The sequence below is a fragment of the Ammospiza caudacuta genome, chromosome 1 (genome assembly GCF_027887145.1).
Source record: "Ammospiza caudacuta isolate bAmmCau1 chromosome 1, bAmmCau1.pri, whole genome shotgun sequence".
Taxonomy (NCBI): domain Eukaryota; kingdom Metazoa; phylum Chordata; class Aves; order Passeriformes; family Passerellidae; genus Ammospiza; species Ammospiza caudacuta.
In genome coordinates, this window is record NC_080593.1 from 136,084,708 (window position 1) to 136,101,681 (window position 16,974).

General features: G+C 37.3%; 1 protein-coding gene across 1 annotated transcript in view; it reads left to right on the plus strand.

Moving 5' to 3' along the window:
- MMP16 (matrix metallopeptidase 16) overlaps positions 1–16,974 on the plus strand; it is a 163,218-nt gene that overhangs the window by 45,752 nt on the left and 100,492 nt on the right. The window lies entirely within an intron of this gene.

A 16,974-nucleotide genomic window follows, 5' to 3' on the forward strand; every position in this document is an offset into this window, starting at 1 on the left:
CAAATTAGTCTAAGAATTAAGCAAATACAAAGCTTAAGGATTCTGGGAGAAGCAGAGAAATAACTGAAAGCCGAGTTTGCTAGCTGCATGTCTCCTTCATTAAACTCATGCCTCAAGCCCAGTCAGTCAAAGGAAAAGTTCAATGAGCAGCCTTTAATCATGAACCAGCTATGTGCATGGAAATCTCTTCAATATTGGTTTTGAGAACTGTTGCAGATTCTTAATTAAATAAAAAGTTAAGCACATGTAACTGTTCAGAAAACACAGAAATCTTGATAGTTAATTCCTTGAAGCTGTAAATATAGTCTCGCTGTTGTTTTAACATGTTAGCACATGATAAAATAAAATTCTACTCTGCCAATTTCTACTGTACTTTTCAGAAAACAGTTAGTGGGGCAGAAGTCTTTCAGAATTTATGGTCACCTAGATCCTGTGAAAGTACTGAGTCTCCTAGTATGTAAAAAAGTTGAAGGGAATGAATTACTCATTGCTAGAAGCATTATGTGCTTTCCTTCCTCTGCACTCTTCATTCTACAGCCTACAGATTCTTGTATGTATCCTGAAACTGACTCCAGAAGCGTCCAGGACTTTATTATAATGATTAAAGGCAGATTTTTTTTTTAAGATTTTTTTTGATTTGTTGGTTTGGGTTTTTTGTTTGTTTGGTGTTTGGTTTTTGGGTTTTTTTACTTTTTTAACTTAAAACCGTTAAATAATGAAAACATGTTTGTGAGAAATGAAAGATATTATTGAGAGTGTTTGGTCTAGAAATGTTGGATTCCCTACTCTAGATAAAAGATTTTTGACATGACCATATTTGTTTGCAAAACATTCCTTTTGTCTTAAATTACTGTAATGAAGAGTTCATTCTTCTTTATTTTATAGGACTCTAAATTTCACTGGACTTTTTTCAGAATTCTGTTTGGTCATAAATTCTCAGTACAGTTCAAACCTTTATCTGATATTGTTGCTGTGATTCTTCACTGCTGGATAGCAGAGGATGTGATACTAGTAAAAATCTACGAATAGCACAAAAACATTGTTGTTTGGAAGAACTGGTAGGAAGGATCTGATTCCAGTAAGTTGTATTAAATTTTAACACATCTAACTTTTCTAAGTGCCTACAATTTTTTGCAGTAAGATTTTCTTTACAGATCATTCCAGCCTGTTGACATCTTTTTGATTTGGTGATTTTCTGGCTCACAAGTGTGTTCCTTAACTAAAATGTCTCTTACAGTTTTTGACAAAGTTCATATAAACTGGAACATATTCAACCATTGTTTTTATAATCTTTTAAGTTTCTTTAAAATGTTAGTGTCATTCAATGAGAAATATTTTCTTCAATGTGTAAGGTGAGCTTTGGGAATGTTATGGAATTTCTGACATTTTTCTGCTAATAAGAGAAAAAGCTTTGTTCTTCTCTAGTGGAAACTGTAAAAACATCTTACTCTGTTGGCTTAGGCCCTGTAGGCTACTGCAGAAACAGACCAGAGCTAAATTATTATTTTAACATCAAGGTTGATTAAGTTCCTTTGTAACAGAGTCTAAGATAGATTCATAACATCTGACCCCTCTATTTTTTAATCTTGAAATCCTTGAATTTTTTTATTTCCCTTGAAACTTTTTCACAGACTACATTACACTTTTCAAGACTTCTTTTCAATATTTTCACCACTAAAGTTTCATTTCAGCTTTGACGTTTTTAATAAATTGGGACAGGGGAGGGATGGTGTTACTGTGTCCTGAGGAAATCTAGGTATTGTTGAAGCCAGTGGGTCTTCAGTTGATTTTAATGTTCCTGTTTCTTTTAGAGAGCTATAAATTTGGCATTGGGCCTTTTGGCTTCATCAGGAATGTTTGTGCAATTGCAAAGGTTATTGTGCTATAGCTTATTTAAGTTGTCTTCTAGTGAAGACATGTTATCTCTCAGTACTTTCCTCTTCTTTCATTTCTGTTTCTTCTCTGCACCAAAGCACTGTACTCTTTATAAACTGCCATTATCTGATTCACTGTAATAAGATAAACTATGGAAAAATTGTTTCTCTGTTTTCCTCTCTTCAGCAACAGTGTAAGGAAGGCATTTTTCACCACCTCTGAAACAACACCAGATAAGGGAACCTTTGAAAATCATGGAATAAATTAAAAAGGTTTTTGCTCTCTATGATAGTTTTGGGTTTTTTTATAATGCTATTTTGTGGTGGGAAATACTTAACATATACTGTGGTTTTAATGATTAGGTTTACATAACCTTAAAGACCCCAGATGCCATCTCCTGTGTCTTCTTGGAGAGAATGTAAGAATAAACTCAAATGAGCTGGAGATAAGGTCATTTTAGTGGAACCTTTAAATAGACATTAAAGAAAACTGCTTCCTCTCAGTATTTAGGTCCAGCTAAAAGGAGTGGAAAAACATGGGAGAACTTCCAATGATAGCAACCTATTATCTTATCAAAAACAGGACAAGAAGCTGAGCTTGCCACCTTCTGCTGAAACTTTAAATATTTTTAAGCATGTGTAAGCCACTATGACTGACATTTTCATAAATGTTTGTACTGTAGAAAGATTGTTAAATTGCCGGGCATTTGCTAGTGAAATGTAAAAGAAACCCTCTCTTAAATATTAAGCTGTACTGCAGAAGGCTGAAAAAGTTTTACTGTATCACAATTATGTATAAAACAATACTGAGAAAACGACTACTGATAAATTCGCATGTGAATGCAACAATAGCTTAATTAAATGTAAATTAAACACTTAAAATGCAAATAATGGCTCTCTACCAGTTGATAGTTACAAAATAAGTGTTTCATTTTGTTTTTTTGTGGTAGTTTATGTGAAATGTGAAATATGACATTGTCTATTACGAAAATATTCAATCTTACTGGAATTTATTATTTCTTTGAATTCTTTTTTCATTTAATTTGGTTTTAGGACAAAGGAGTTCTACATTTTTGACTCAGATGCCCAGTATTTTAGTTAGGATTAATCTGAGATATTAAATCAGTCTTATGTAAGCAATGATTTTAGAATATAATGGATCCTTTTAAATTTTGATTGCATTTTTCTAATACATTCATAATGCAAAATGTGTAGATACTTTTGTCATGGTTTGATGCCAGTGTCCCCATGAAAATACATTCTCCCTGGTGTCTACTGTGAGATGTGACCAGGAATACAGCAAAGCAGGCTCCAGCTTAGGAATAAAAGGAAAAAAACTTTATTAACCTACAATATATAAAAGAAACACACAAAACTCAGGATGAAAACCTTCCAAACATTCTTCCTCCCCCCACCAAATTCCCAATACATCACAGCAGGACAAAAATTTGGATTCTCAATTCAGTTGCCACCCCTCAGATCACCAACTCTCAGTCCATCACCACCCTTCAGGTAATCAATTCTCAGTTCATCAAGGAGTGAAGAGTCCCTCTTGTACCAAAGGCTTCCCCTGGAAACACAGTTGAGACCTCTTGTATTTCCTGTCACACGTGGCACTGCCCAGAGATCATTTGCCATCGTGACATCTTCCTTCCATGCCCAGTGCTCTCACCACTGTGCATGGACCAGAGCTGCTTCTAGGGTTCCCCTTTGAAGGATGCTTTGCCCAGTTCCAAAAAGAGCAGTCTCTCACTTTTGGGACACCTGTCCCCCCCCCAAATTCACCCCTGGAGCTGAGGGGTCTCAAGAACAGAGATCTTCTTCTCCGAAGACGAAGGGCACCACCACCACCCTCCTCCCCCATTGTCTCTGTTCTTCACTCCTTTACATAACATCACTGCACTCTCTTGGCTCCAAGCCATCGCCTCCCCCTAAATGCAGTCTCTGTGTCACAGGGAAAATGGTTCTGTCCATGGTTATACAAGAGAAGTCCAGCCAAAGGCCATTCCATCACCTCCTGCCACCTAGAATTCTTCTCAACTTCTCTCGGACATCTTTCACTTGCACAAACTTGCATCACACTTGCCCATTTCCTGCTATTTATCTCTATCTCTCTTCTCATTCAGCTCCAGGAGGATCAGCATTTTTAAGGTCTCCATTATCCAAGAAAAGGGTTAAAATAAGACTCGGCCTGTCCAGAACTCTCACGGCTTCCCTGCAGGGCACCTTCTCACCGCACCCACCTTCTCCTTCCCGGCCAGCCATGCTGCCGGCACATGATATCGAATTTCAAGGTGGCACAAGCACCAGCACAGGATCAGAGGATCTCGATCTCTCTCTCTCTCTCTCTCCCCTGGGGGTGGGGGGGGAACACTGGTGACTTTCCAGGGTTCCTCCACCCTTCCATCCTGCAGGGCCTTCACCTCCCCTCTCTGACCAAGGCCCCAGCTCACCTCACACAGTCGGGCAGGGGAGCGCTGACCTCTTTCACCCACTGGAACCCAAGAGAAAGTTTTCCTGGCATTTCCTGCTTTTAACCCCCTGTGTTCTCAGAGGCATATCTGTGTCCTCAGTGGCCACACCAGGTGCCAATATTCAAATCTGAGCACCTATTGGTTTGGCCACAGCATCCCAAAAAACTCACTTCCTCTCAAACCAGGACAACTTTTTGAGATCTCTTACATCCATTTCAATAATTCAGATTATGCCTTTATTTCAAATTGTAAATAGCTGTTAAAATATTTGCTTGTGCGAATGTATTTACCCATTGCTAAATACACTCATAAAATTATAGATGTGATTACTTTATTTTTAATATAAAGAATTTTTACATGTAAAATTGCATTCAAGTGTTGTATTGTCAGTGGTAGAATTTCCTGTTGCGGGTAGAGCCCTTTTGCACGATTACCTTCATGCAGCAAGTGTTGTCCAGTCTTCTGAATGCACACTTTTAATACTTTTTTTAGTGTAAACAAAATTATTTAGCTTAAAGTCACACTTTTTCCATTTTAATATTTATAATTCAGATTTTCCCCACAGTTTTGAGGATAATTTCATGAAAATTTCAGCCGTAATGAGATCAAGGGACATGACTGACAAGTATTCACATTATACCTACTACTTTAAAAGGCACTTAGGATTGCATTGCTTCTGCCTAAAGCAATGACAAAAATGTTCAAGTCCTAAAGAACATATCTGTAACAGAATAGCTTTTAAGTATTAATTTTGAAAGATTTGATTAATATAGTTGATGGCTTTTATTGTGGAGCTTACAATAGACTTTGTAAATACCTTTTTTTCTCCTTTTTGATTTTGCTTCTGTTAGCATGGGTGTATATATAGGCACACAATTAATAGAACTCTTCTGATGAATTTCAGGCAGATAATACACTCAATTTTCAGCTCACTCAGCCATGAGGAGAGGACAGTCAGATTGCAAAGAACCACAGAAATGTTTGGGTTGGAAGAGATCTTTTCAAGATCATCTGGTACAACCCGTCTGTAGGCAGGAACATCATCCTTTAGGCCAGGTTGCTCAAAATCCCATCTCACCTGACCTTGAACACTTCCAGGGATGGAGCATCCACAACTTATCTGGGCAATCTGTTCCAATGCCTCACCACCTCCAGTAAAAAAACTTTTTTCTGTTATCTAATCTAAATTACTCTCTTCCCGTATAAAATAGTTACCTCTTGTCCTGCCACCATAAGTGTTGGCAAAAGGTGTCTCTCCAGTTTTCTTATATGCTCCCTTTCACTATTGAAAGGCTGCAGTATGGTCTCCCCTGAGCATTTTCTTGTCCAGGCTGAACAACCCCTGCTCTTTCAGCCTTTCCTCACAGGAGAGGTGTTCTGGCCCCTTTCACTCAAATTTGAAATGTGTTAATGACAAAGACCTACTTGTAATTTAAAATGTCACTGATAGTCTGAGCTATTCACAGATCGGAAAATTGATGCAGGAATCTGAAAATTATAGAAAGATAGTAGGGAAGAGTGAAGATTAAAACCTCTAAGCATTGAGATTTCTCTACAGAAATGTCAGAAGGGCATCTCGAAATATTACTTGGTATGAATCACAGAGATGCCATGATTTTGGGCTGGTGTGTTAGAGGGTAAGACCTTAGAAAAGACAAGCCAATGAAAACTAGTAGAGTTTCATTTAATTTGAAAAATGTATTTCTACTTTTCTGATGTTCAAGTAAGAAAGTGAGAAGTAGAATTCTTGAAGGCACACCTTCACAGCCTATGAGGGGAAAAGGGACATTATCATTATTGGAATCTATTGCAAGCAACTTAGTCAGAAGAATGGAGACACTAGAAATATCTGAGTGAATTGGCAGTTTAGCATTGGAAGAGCATTTGGTATTCAGTTCCAAAAATAGTGTGTAAGCATAGAGAAGGTCTGACATACGAACAAGTTTATTTTATAAGATAAAGAAATTTATTATTATCACAATCAGATTTGGCTGAGACTAGAAGATTTCTGAAACTAGGTGAATATCTCCACTTGAAAGCCAATTTGGATGCAAGTGACTGTAAACTGGCAATATTTATAGGTTTGGGAAGAGGCAAACATAGTAGTAGAACAGCAACAACTAACTTCAAAAAGAGCATACTTAATGAACCTGGGGACCTAGTAGAAGGGATCTCCTGGGAAGGTAATCTAAAGGATAAATGAGTGAAGGAGAGCTAGCAGTTACTGAAAGAGAACATATTAAAAACAGAGCTGAAAATTGTTACAATTGTCAGGAAACATAGGAAATATAATCAAAAATATGGATGCATTAGGGTACATAAATAAACATGAAAACTTTGGGGGAAAAATTCTGAAGGTGCTAGAATGATGCATTAGAGTGATAAAAGGATAGCCCTAGTCCATTACTCAGCAAGAAAGAATAACAAGAAAAAGAAATAAATAAATCCCCTTTCTGTAGGCAAGGATCAAACCAAATAACATTACCATTCTCAAGTAGGTACAAACAGAATTGGGAAGGAATAATTTAAAGAATATTAATGTAACACGATGTATTCATGTTGACAGGATCCAATTAAATGTGCCCTTAAGTTTTTAGAAAACCTAGCCAGTTTAATCCCTGAACCATTAGCAAACATAGTGTCCAACTTTAAAAAAAGGAAAAATAGGCTATTGTAGAATTACACATGTGTCAGTGTAATTTCAACATCTGAGAAGTTATTGGAACAAGTTATTAGCATTCAGTGTGTTTGTACAGAGAAGATAAAGTAATAAAAACAGCTAGAATGGTTTTGTCAAAAACAATCACATCAGTGTACTCTAATTACTTACTTTGATAGGATTTCCAGGTTAATCGGATCTGGGAACAGATAGAATTAATTTTGACTTCAGGCAAGGTTTCTGACACTGTCCCACAAAGAAGTCCATAAATAAATTAGGTCAATATGATCTAGATGAAATTAAGATGAGGTACAAAGCTAGTTGGAAACAATACTTGAAGCTGAATTATCAGTATCTGACTACCAAGAAGGGTCACAGTGGTCCTGTTTTTTTTCAACATTTTTATAAATGACTTTGCAGCACACTAACAGGTACAGTTTATATATTTTATGGATGAAATATGACAGTTTGGTAGCTTTTCAACAATAGGAAACAAAGATCATTATCTTGGGAAATTTTAGCTCTTATGTATCACATGCTGAAATTTGGTAATAAATAAATAACTGTAAAATGATTAGTGAGAAGACGGAAATGGCCAAATAGAAAATTAGAATGAAGAACAAGGTACTTATTCTGAAGATCAATGTCTGAATGCTAGAGTGGACCACAGAATTTGTAAGCTAAAAAATAGTGATGGTTTTGAAAAATAAACATCAGATGTTATTCTGGTTTTCTTAACCAGATTGCCATATGCAGGGTATGTAAGTTAGTAATTTCATGCCATACCTGATGAAGACTTGATTATGAAGTAATTATGAAGTAATTCATCCATGCTTTGCCTCCCTACTTCAGAAAAGAGCTAAAATTCATAGCATGCTCTGAGGAGAGTTGCAAAATTACAAGAGGTATGAAAAATTGTCTTTTGAGCTGAGAAGACATATTTAATTTATTTCATTTAAATAGCAGAACTCATGATAAAAGATTTTCAGTATGAAAAAGACTGCTATAAACAAAAAACATCATGCCTATAAACAAGTAACAAATAGTTTTGTTTTCAAGAAAAACCCTTGAGGTAACAACCAATCAAAGGCCTGTGCTTTAGTTTTGGTATATAGGAAAACCTTCACCTTTGAGAATTAAATGCAGGAATGCTGAGTAACAGGAAACACTGAGGATTCTCTTTCACTGGGGTTTTTAAGGAAAAAAAAAATCTGACCTATATAGTCTAGCTGCACCTTATTCTGCTTTTGGGATAAGCAAGTGATTTCATTACTCTTGTACACTCAGGCAACCTTCCTTTTTTAAAATTTTTTAATGGTTCTTTGCAAAATCTGTGTCAAAATTCTGGATTTATCCTCATCTCTATTCTTTTTAAACTTCTATTTAGCTAAATGTGACCTTTAAATTGGTCTTTGTATCTGGGGAACCTGACAGTTTATCTCAAGTGTGATGCCTTCCTAATAAATCAGTTATTCCAAATAGGTTTACACATACAGAAGCAGGGAACAGAGTTCCTGAATCAGCTCAGGGTGAGTCACTTGCCAGACTGCTGCTATTAATTACTGCACAGATACTCTCTCCACAGCTTTGCACGAATGCTCTTCTGTCTCGAGGATGTTCCAGATGTGCATCTGGAGCACAGCAGCCTCTCTCTGCAGTGGACTGAGAATGTCACCTCTCCAGGCTACAATCTTGTTTATTTGGGGCTTTGTGATGGAAATGGCAGCCACCGTATCTGAACACATGACATTAGAGCTAGCTGGAATCACAAATTTTGTCCCAAGGCAATTCTAGTCTTTTGACATTTGTTTTCTGTCTTCCTTACTAGATTAGATCTCCTCTATCACATTGGTTTCATTTAGACTGCATTGCCTCATGGAAGATGTAGTTCAGGCTGTCTAACAGGTGTTTCACCACTGTCTTAGAACAAATTGTGCAGAGTATTGCATTTGCTTGCATGACTTTTGTGCCAGATCAGTCATGTAAGTTTTCATAGGGTGATTCCTTATTTGTGTCTTTAAGCAAGAGAACTTTAGTTGATGTGTCAAACTGTGTGATTCAGTAACAAAACAGAACCTTATTTCAGAATTGGAGAGTTGGGGAATTTTTTCAAGAATATTTCCTGCTCTTCTTTAGGAACTGAGAGATCTATATGAAAGCACAAATTTTATTTTCATTGATGATGAAATTAGCTTCCACAGATTTGCCCATCTTTGTTGCTTCAATATAAGAAGAAAAATATTTAAAAAGGATCCTTGGCTGGAGTAAGGAAAGACATGGCTTCAGGAACAGTACTAATGCAGTAATGTAATTTGTAATGTAAATTGCAAAATTTTGTTAATTTTGCTCCTGCCCAGCTGAAGGGTGGCACTTAAGGGTGTTCTGGTTGCTAAGCAAGATTCTTCTGGTTTTCACTGTTAAAGTGATCATGTAAGCAAAATTGTTTGTTGGAGACTTTTTATTACTTCTGGCAAAATATTCATGTTTTCACTGAATATATTACACTCTAGGATAAGCAGTTTCTTTGTTCTTAAAAATAAATAGTAGACTACTGTATCATATTATTTTTCCATGTAAGTTCACTAAAGCTATAATGTTCCTTGAAAGCATTAAAATATTTGCCATTTTGTAGATAATGAAAACAACCTCATACAGAACTTCTGTCCATTTAAACTGTAGCAGCCATATTTCTTCATCCATTGTAATGCTCTCATTTCAGGCTCAACAAATGACAAGTGTAGTTTTCATTATTCATTTATTTTCACTGAATAGTTGTGCATTTGCATTTCACTTCTCTTTGTCAATGGATTTTTTTTTTTTTTTTACATGGCTCACATCCAGTAGCAAAGAGATTGGAATTTCCAAACTGGTCTTATATGTGCTTTATTTTATAGCAAAACCTTCACAGGTGCTTTCTTACCTTTATATATTTTTTTCATGGGTCTTTTTTTCAGACTCTATCCTTTTACATGGGAAGTGATATTCAGTATTTACGTTTTTCTTCAGTCCTCAGCAAGAATAAGCTATTCTGCCTCCATTTCCTTTCCTCTTCTTACAATCGCATGGGTAAAAAAACCTAGAAAAATTACTTCTAGGCCAGGGATACCTGGAAGAAGTACCTGTCTGCTGGAAAATCCATGTGAGCTTGCTTGCTTGTCCTGACATAACCACCACTGAGATGTGTCTGTTGATGGGGGAGTGTGAAAGGTCTCTGTCATGGCATTAATAGTCCCAGAAAGCATTAAGCTAAAATAGGAGCACTTTATCCAGCAGGACCTCCCTGCTTTCTGTTCCAGATAGCTTTTCAATCATTTTGAGTTGTGTCTGCTTCTATCATAGCTACATTTTGACTTGTCAGTCTACTTCTAGTAGTAACATCAAGCAGCACTAATGGCAGTGTCCCTGCTGCAGAGCTGCATCCACTGTGCTGGCTTTTATCTGTGACTTTAAAACTCCTCAGGGCTTTGTCCCTGTTATTCAGTATAATTACATATTTTAAGCACTCTGTAACTTTTGGCAATACCAGCTTATATAACAGAATGCAGAAAAAATATTTTTGATAGCATTGGTATTGTGTATTTTTCATGAAGCAGCATGACGTTTCAATTTATTTGTTTGGATTTGTGATTAAGTAAAATCTTATTAGAGAAAGCTAAATTATACTGCAAGCTCTAATAAAACAGACATGAAGTTGATTAAATAATTTACTACTTTGCCTTTTTCTTATCTTTAATTGAATCTAGCCCATCTCGATTGGACAAACAGGGCTCTTTGAAGTTTTTCCTTTATGTCAGCTTGCATATATGGCTCTATATAACCAGGTTTGAAGCTTGTGCTCAACCATTCTTGTAACAGTAATTAAATACAATATTTAAAAAAGAGCAGTAGAAAGCATGGTGATTATTGCTCCAGTACTTTGATGTGAGTCTTGCAGCATGGAACACCAACTTTTTCCCCTGATTGCATCTACAAAAGCAAGGAATAATTCCAACAAAGCTATCAGGATTAATGAGAGAATGAGCAGACCTGTTCTTTACCAAAGGTCTATAGGAGTGGGAGAGAGGAGACATATTCAGGATAGGCTGATTTTGCAATGAATAAAGCAACTGGGAAAAAAATGAAGTTAAAATTTGGTAAATCTTCCATTAAAATACCATGATTTTAAGGCCTTCTTTGCTTGGGTATTCCAGGTTAAAAGGCAGGTTTTGCTTATTATAGTAAATAAATGAGAATCATAGAAGTAGTTTGGGTTTAGTCAGAATGAACATGACCCCTTACCTGGTAAAAAACACCCAGAGACATTATAGACAAAAGTGGCAAATGGGCAGCAGGAATTGAGAGAAAATAAATGAAATCGACTTTCTTTTATTGAGGATCTGGGGGTTGCAGTCAGCAGAATTAGCTCAGCTCTGGATTTCTTGCATGTGGCATTGCTCAGAAGTGCAAAACTGTGTGGGGATGGTGAACAGCTATCTGATTTGAGCTGACTTTGCCATTGGGTGTCATTAATGAGCCTTCCAAAAAGGGGAAAATAAATTGCCAGGAATGGAAGAAGGAGGAAAAGCAGGGAGTCATGAACAGTTTGAAAAGCAAGAAATAGACCAAAAGTTTATAGATATCACAGAATTGTTGAAGTCTGGGAGACATCCCTGGAGATAATCTAGTCCCTTTCTCAAAGAATGATTAGCTAAAGATGATTGCCCAGGGCCACGTTCATCTCGATTTTTAATGTATCCAAGGAGATTCCAAGACCTCTTGGGACAGTCTGTTCCATGGCCTTACAAACGTCACAGAGAGAAAGATTTTTCTTACATGAAAAGAGAATTTTGTTTATGTCAATTTCTGTCAATTTGTACTCATAGTCTCTTGTCCTGTCCTTGTCCCGTCTTTGGGAGCCCCTGACAGGAGCCTAGTTTTTTCTTCTTACTTCTAGATTTTTCTTCTTACTTTTTCTCTTAGGTTATTTACACTGATGAGATCCTTCCTGAATCTCTTTTTCTCCAGGCTGAACAGTCTCTGCTGTCTCAACTTCTGGTATGACAGGTGGCCTACGATAACCTTCATGACCCTTTGCTGAACTTCCTTCCATGTGTCTGTCTCCTGTGTACTGGGGAGTCCTGAACAGGGCACTGTAACTCATGGCATGATGGTTAATGTATTCAATGTGTGGAAATAGGAATCTCAAAAAAAAAGAGGCAGCATTAGAACAAGGCAGCTGCACCTAAGTGAGGAACAGCCTAGGCTAAGGATGCTCTGTGTCCACATTGTCTTAAGCAGTGCTGACTCAGGTGCTTTTGCAGCAGAAGTTTTGTGCAAAGAAGATTTTAATTTATTTTTAAATCCCAAACGCTTCAAAACTACTGAGGAAATACCAAGGGTAAACAAGGAGTACTCTTAAGTACTCTTGTCTTTTTTGTTTCATCCAGGAATGGTTTCCACATGTTTATATGAATGCATTGTGGAGTTTGTGTCAGGAAGAAGAATTAGAAGAATGAGGAAATGTCTCTTAAGATAGCCCATAGGTGTATTTAGAGTCTCCCATGTGGGCTCTGACAAAGTGCAGTGTGAGTTGATGTGAGTCTGAAATATCTATGTCTCTTGACAGAATGCTGAGTTTGATCTGATATATTTCATTATCTCAGGAGGGCTTTTTAAATTCAGGCTTATTTCCATGTAAAGCAGGTTTGCCTTGGCTGGGTCATAGCGTGGGCAGAATGAACTCATTATCTCCTGTAATGCACTGTGTCCACTCATGTGGGCCAGTGCCAGAGAGGCTTCAATCTGCCATGGAAGCTGTTGGCTTGGAAAAGGCAGGCAAGAAGAGCACAGTACAGCCTGAGTGAAGTGAGTGAGCAAGTACAGCATTCAGAATTCATGATTGTAAACCCCAAGGCAGGTAGCAAAAAGAGGAGGAAGGTAACATTTTTTTGGAGTTTGTAGAGAGGGCAAATGGGGTGTAAGTAGAAATAATCCAGAACTGTGTAAAAGTTGAGCAAGGCAGAGGCAGTGCTTTGAATGTAAATCTAAGGTAGAGAAAACAGGTGGATGAGAGGAGGGAGAGCTTTTGGAAGAGTGTCAGTCAGGTTTTCAGAGACAGACAAGCAGGCAAATAAATGGAAGCAATATACACTGTCACCTAAAACAATATACTTAATATGCTTTTAAGAGGAATGACTGTCTAAATAGCTGGTTCATGAAGGAATGCCTGATTCTTCTAAACTCAAAAAATGTACTGCAATTTATTTAATTCACAAAGAAGCTGTGGTGAAGCACAGTGCAGTTGATATTTACTCTCTCACTGTTCCTACTCCTTTATAATCAGTGGCAAAGACATGAAGTTGTTGAAGATTTTTCCAGCTGCAGTTTCACTCTTTACAGTATAATCAACACACAGCTGCTTTAGAGCACACTTCAGGTTGATCATATGGATTTAGTTCTGCTGATGGCTGCCTGCATGTTTTTATTTGAGAAAGCTTATGCATGTCATTCTGTAATGGTTCTTATTTCCATTTTAGGTCAGTATGCTTATGATGGCAAACTGCTATAAATGGCTCCACCAGGTGCAGGCCTAAGAAACCAAGCAGAAGAATCTCTCATCACAATATACCCACAAGTTTTCCCCTTGACAGAAGTGTTTCTCTTCTGCAAGATACAAACCCTATGTTTCCAAATAAGTTGTCATAACATTCCATAAAAAATATGTTATACTGCAGCATTATCATTTGTGAGGCTCTTGATCTTTCATAGTGGAAGTCAAATGCCTGTTATATATTTGGAAGGTGAGGGACACTTGAGGTTGTGATGTGCTATAGGTGACCTTTGTGTAAATGTACCAGGTTGCATGGTAACCAGCAGCAAAAGCATGGGTGTCCTTTTCTGATGAGACAGATCTGAATATAAAAATATATTTCTGACTTTGATGCTGCGTTAGGGTAAGCAAAAGGTAGCTCAGTTTTCTTTTTATTCTGAATGGAAATATGCAAGTGCATATATGTTCCATAAATTCCACAGACCTGTCATCAGCCTTCACATGCCCATCCACCAGCTGCTTGTGTTTCTGAAATTATTATACTTTTCTTTGTATCCAAAAAAAACTTTAAGGGTTTTGTTTTTCTCTGGGAGTTGTGTTTTGGTTTTATGTTTTCCCTCAAAAGGAGAAAAGTATTTCAAAAATGATCTTGGAATTATTTACAAATAGGAGTAATTTATAAAAAAATCAATTAGCAGTAGGGCGTGAACCATATAAGGCTTGTGCATCCTGCACACTGTAGGTGAGAAAAAAATCCTAAAATTATTTACACATGTCATAGGCAAACTGCAAAATGCTTCCTATAGGCAAATATTGGAACTTTAAATTAGAGTCAATTGAAATTTTTATCTTAGAAATACCTTTGTTTATGAAGATCTTATACAAATTTGAAGGTATACTATTATGCTATTCTCATCTTCTGTGTTTTACATCATACTTATATTCCACTTTTCTCTCTTCCTCCTTCCCAGTGGTACCTCAGAGGAGTTCTGGCAATTAAAAATATCTCACATGACGTGTGATGTTTCATTTTGCTTAAATCTTTTGTACATTATGTTTTGACCATGGAAATCACCTGCCCCAACCCACTTTTTCCCACAGATCTGAGAGCTTGCATGAACAGTAGCTGGGTGAACTGTGATTTTCAGGTGATCAAACATTCTGAGAAAGATTGCTGAAAGGATGAAGTAATGGTGTAACATGTATGGAAATGGAACAGGAGAGAAAACTTCAACTGGTTCGAATTGCATGTAATTCTTAACTTCTGTTAACTCTTTTTTTTATTATTACTTTTAAGTATTCCTTCACCAGTGCCAGAAATATGTGGCTGTGTGGGATGTGTAGTTTCTTTGAATTACACATTCTTGTATCTTAGACTTGTCACAGTTTTCCTAGACACTTCAGCTGTGTCATTTCTGCTCTTCTTTTGCTTAAACAATAATAAAGTGTTGCTGGGTTGTATTGTACAATACTACTCAGGAATCATTGGGCTGTTTTTAGAGTTGAGCCTTTTAATTCTATCTATAGCATATAGCTGTACATTATTATACTTCAAAAGCAATAGTTGAATGCTGCATTATTTTAAAATTAATTTTATCACAAGATTAAAAGAGAGAATCTTACAATTGAAATTCAGATTTCCTCTGTCCTGTTGTGTTTCCAGACTATTTTTTTCTGCATCTGTACTAAAATTGATATTGTCAAGGTAGCTGAAACTCATTCATAAAGTGATCTGCCTTGACAGTTGCACCATCTGGAAGCTGTTACCTTTTTAAAGTGGAGGATGTAAATTTTTTTCCAAGCAGTAGAGATTTTTATTTAGAGTCAGAACTGTAAGTGCAAACATCCCTTCAAGCCAGTTGGTTTCTCAGGATGCTGGTCTCAAAGCGCAGGTGTGCTTTGACTTGCACTGGTTGTCTGTGACTCCAAAGGACTTTAGGGACAGCAGTGGCTTTGCTTTGCTTTGCTTTGCTTTGTCTGTGTTTCCTGCCAGGCTTTACTCCCCTTACCTGGGGCTGGTGAAAGCTTGGTGCAAGCTGTCAGGATCAGAAGGTTGAGTACATTTCATGCTCTGAAAATGTGTGGGGGTCACCGTTCATCTTCACTGTCTGGAAAGCACTGAGCTAAAATAGGAGTGTGCAGTGCTTGCAGTATTTATGACTGCACAGTAGATGGGGGGCATCACTCTAATGCAAATGTACTAGTTGGCCTTCTTCATGACAACTGTGGAGCTGCACTGTACCAGCAATGTGCTGCAGCCAAGTCTGAATTGATCTTGGGTATAGCAAAACCGTCTGCTGCTGCTGTTATTGTAGTCCAGAACAGTGATTGCCAAACTGCAGCATACCTTTATTCACAATTCAGACACCATCTATTCCAAAGCAGCATGCAAAACAGTAATGTGACATCTTGCTCCTTTATTCACAGAGGAGATGAATGACAGCTGGTAGCCAGTAAATGGCCCCACCTGTATGTGTGTTGGCGCAGAGATGTGCCAGCTCCTGCCATCACCATACGGAAGAGGTGGGACTGGAGCCCTCCTAAGTGTGTGTGTGTGTGTGCGTGTGTGTGTGTGTGTCTGTGTGTCTGTGTGTGTGTGTGACTCTGCCTGACTGTGCACGAGAGGCTGCTCTTTGTACAGGGAACTCCTGTGGAAAAAATGGCACATTAGAAAGCATCACAAGCAAGGGATTCTAGACAGAGAGCTAAGGGGCATTTCCACATATTGTACCAGTAATTGTCTAGATTTCATGTGCTACATTTGTAAAGAAGCCTATGGCACAGATGATGATGATGTATGGTTACAGTCTAACTTAATATCAGCCTTAAATGATTCCTTGCTCCCTACCATTCCAATGGGACTTAGAAATACTAAACTAGCATGCATGAAGGGTGGCACCACCATGTGCCACACTCTATATTTTGTTTGGAGTACTTGTTTTAAAGCATCCTTTAAAATAGTGGTATATTTGTGGTGACTTTAGCGGTTTATGCTCATTAGGTGGCACTACAGCAGCTAGAAGATGTGATAATCTTTAAATCATTCTTATCAAATTTGATTCATCTAACCACTGCAAATGTATTTTTAAGGTTAGTGGCTATCATAGGTTTGAGTGCGTTCTTCATAATCCAGTTTTATTTCACATTTGTTCTTCTACCTGTAGGCTGCTACACTGGATTGGTTGCAGGAGACCATCTAGTCAGCATGCTAAATATTACTATTACTGAATTTTTCTTTCAGTGCTAGTAAAATGAAAAGGAGGAACAGTTATGCATGGATGAAAGCATTAGAGAATGTAGTACTTCTGGAAGGTATTATCTGCTTATTTTAAGTTACTTTGGTGGTTAAAAGATATCATGAACTATTTAAAGAACTAAATGAATTATTTAATTAAAATTTACTTAACTGCTCCATCCTGCCAAAGAAAAGATTGTCAT